Consider the following 3,913-nt stretch of genomic DNA (forward strand, 5'->3'; position numbering starts at 1 on the left):
TTGAAGATGTTGCGGAGTGGTGGAAAGCACACATCTGAGAATAGACAACAGTTTCTGTACTATGGATTCATCCCCAAGTCCCACGCCGAGCCTTTAAGACAATGGTTCTCAACCTCCCTAATGCTGTAACCCCTTAATGGTCCTCAGGTCTTGGTGACTGTTGGGATAGAAATCGTGGCTCAAGTCTGGACAAACCACACCAGGTCAACACAGTCCCACATGAAAGAGGTTTATTAGGATGACAGAGACTATAGGGGAGGGGCAAGAGAGGGAGAAGAGAGAGAAAGAGAAGAGAAAGGGGGCAGAAAGGGGTGTACAGGGTTAAATGAGTCTGCTCATGTTAAGGCACTAAAGAATTTGACCCCGTGCACACTTGACAATGCCTGGAGATACTTCTGGTTTTCGGAACTGGTTGGTGGGTGGTGGTCCTGGCATGTGGTATGTCGAGGTCCGGAATGCTGTTAAACAGCCTCCGAATGCACAGATGTAGATAAAAATAAGACAGACGTCAGCAGAGCAAGCGTGAGAAATCCTTCCTAGCATCTTCTTCTTACCTAGCTCCTGTAGGCAATCTAATAAAGGGATCTTTCCTAAGAATGTGTTTACCTGAGCAGGTAGGCGGTTTGGGGGTGATTAGGGGATGCATATCTAGGGGGTAAGTGGGTTCTGCTGTGGCTATAGAGGGTCCTGCCATCTGCTTTCTCTACATTCAGCTTCCATGTTAGTGAGAAAGAAGAAAGACGAAAGGACATTGGTGTGAAATTTACAGATGCACTTAGTACGCACAGCGAAGGCCAGTCCAAGTGCTGAGGTGATGGCCACAGGCTTCGGATGGGAGGACATACTGTAATCTGATCAGCTTGGAACCATAGAGATTCTTCCAGTTTCTTTAAGTGAAAAAGAGCCACTTGCAATTTTTACATAATTTCGAGATGCAAGGTTTTGCTTTGGTTCTGTCCATGAATGAAGTTGGGGGTGGGGGTCAGGGGTAATAAGTTCTTTATTGGAGCTGAACCACCATGTAGGATTCCAGTCTAAAACTTTATGGCTGAACTTAAATGTAAGGGAAGCCAGCAGCAGTGAAATGGGCGTGTCCGGAGGATTGCCACTGACAGAAGTGAGGTCTCATATAGGGTGAGAAGCAGGGAGGCAAAAGTCACTAGCCTTTGAGTGTGCCAATTAAAAACACCACTCACTCCAGTGCCACAGAGTGTGGCACTATGCTACTTAGTTCTGTGCCTTCCATCAATCCTACCTCACCGTCTGGACCCTCCTCTCCCTTGCTAACCCCCTCCCCGTTTCTTACACAGCTCCCCTCTCCCCTCTCACACTCAGACACATCTCGAGAAGGTACAAAGGCATCAAGAATAAGAGTACACTTGATTGACTATGTGAAGACGGTACTTTAAAAGTTGAAGAATATAAAATCTATTACTGTACTTAACTTGTGGCTCTCACCCTTGAATCATGGTTCTCTTAAAACAAACAAACAACAACAACAAAAAAAAAAAAAAAACAATAAAAACCTATAAGCTGTCTTCCCAGAATCATAGGGCCGTAAAATCCATGTTTTACATATAATGCCAACAAATTTATAGGTATCTCTGAGAACTGTAAAGACTTCATGTTTTTAAAAAAATCTCTGGAATAAATTATGGGGTCAATAATTCCATCACCAACCTACTGACACTTATGTATTTACAGTAGGGGTTGAAACCCCACCCTCTGGGAGCCATTTGAGAAAACTGGGCCAGGGAGGATATAGGGCAACAGACTAGGAAGTGTTGGGGCTGTGGTCACCTTGTGAGATGATTTTCTTTGCAAAAGCAGCTTATGCCACCTCTGTCCACTCTTTAGCATGCAGGCTCAGTATTGTCAGAGTTTATATTCCTACAGGAAGACAAGAATCTTAATTTTATTGCATTTCCTTATTTTTACCAGATGATGCAAGCAAACAGTATACCAGGGGATTGACTCTGTTACATTTCCTCATTTTTTCAAGTACATACACACACATTCCAGAGATCACCCATGTCTCTACCACAAGCTGGTTTTGTTTTTTAGGAAACATTTCACTTTGTTTGCCTTATTGACGATGTGCCCTCTATCCATTCCTCTGCCCATCCATCCCTCCTTGTACTTCATATACAGTTTAACCTAGGTACAGACATCAGAGCACTTCTAAGATGTTTTAGGTCATTAAGCTTAACTTTCTATTTAGACATCTTATTTGTATGTTTTGTGCATGAGCATTTACATATACATTTTATGAGTATTTAGAGTGTGTCATGTATGCACCTGTGTGTGTGTGTGTGTATGTGTGTGTGTATGTGTGTGTATGTGTGTGTATGTGTATGTGTGTGCAGAGGACAAAGAAGGGGAATGGGTATCTTCCTCTATCACACTCCTCCTTTTTCTTCTGGACAGTTTCTTTCACAGAACCTGGAGCTAGCATAGCTACCAGCAAGGCCCTGCAATACTCCTGTGTTTTCGTCTTAACCATGCCCATTTCACTGTTGTTCTGTTGGTTGTTTGGTTGTCTGGTTTGGCATGGATTGTGGGGATTTGAACCTGTATCCTCACACAGAAAATTACTGTTACCCAGCCTCTCCCTGGCCCTATCTTAAGTGGTTTCCATCTCTGTATTTACATATTTTTGTGTGTGAAATGATTAACCAGAAATGTCACTCACCATATTGCTAGAATAGTATTTAGGCTTGGTGATGATACGTAGACTTGTGATAGGATGGCCATGACAAGGGTAAGGGTGGAAGTGGTGTGAAAAGCCAGAGTCTATACGAGCAGTTATTCTTTCAATACAATTTTACACGTAAATGTAAATGGAAGGAACTCTGTGGGGAAGACCTTTGTGTCAAATTGGACTGAGGCTAGTACCTAACACTAATCTGATGGATCGATTCACATGTCGATGCCCTTGCTCTGGGATGAGTAGGAAGTGAGCATTGGGTAGACAATGTCTCTTGGTAAAGGATGCTTTCTACTGACTCTCCCAGCTGCTGTAACTTGCCAGTCAACCATATTGTTTATTGTTAAGTAAGCGGGAAGTCCTTTCTGTGAGGTTGTAAGAGTCCGTCAGAAGACCCCCCACTCAATAAGGCCACAAAGATGGGAATCGCTGCAAGAAGTTTATTGTTCCAACGTACGTTGGGGTCCCCCAGCATACAGACACAGAGGAGACCCTGAGCTCACAAAGCACACACTTTTTATAAACATATTGGACAACTGCGATTGGTTACCCTGAGCAACATTTAAAATTATTGGTCAACTCGAATGGGAAGGGAATCTCCTACATTTGGCCCTGTCCTGCCCATCTTGTGGAATTTGTGGTATTTCCAGGCATTGTCTTTTCTCCAAGTCACTTCCCTCTCTGTCCTCACCCTAGGCAGAGTAGTTCCCTGTTTAGGCCATTTCCTCATCTGTCCTTACCCCAGGCAGGGTGGTGGCCTGCTATTTCTGACAGGGTTCTCACAAGGTGAGCAAAAACAGAGGGGGATAATATTTATTCCCTGTGTCAAAATTTAAGTGATGATTTTCCTTATTAAATGTTAATGTAAGAAAAGATAATGGATGCTAAATAGGTGTGAAATGAAATCGACACTGGAATAATGCAAGAGCATTAGCTGCTGTATGCTTTCCTGAGAAAAACGTGAGTGTGATGGTAATGGTTATATGCATATATATACATGTATTTATGTATGCATACAATATATGTGCATATATGTGTATGTATAAATACATGTATATATGTTCATTCATATAAACACAGGTATCTGAGGTCTTACATGAACGTAAGTGTCCTGTGCAGTCTGACCTGCCCACCTTTTCAGCCTGTGTGCGCCCTCCCCTTTGAGCCCCTTGAAGCTACCTTGAACCTATTCACAGTCTTCTCTCA

Source organism: Rattus rattus, chromosome 5, assembly GCF_011064425.1.
Source record: "Rattus rattus isolate New Zealand chromosome 5, Rrattus_CSIRO_v1, whole genome shotgun sequence".
Classification (NCBI taxonomy): Eukaryota; Metazoa; Chordata; class Mammalia; order Rodentia; family Muridae; genus Rattus; species Rattus rattus.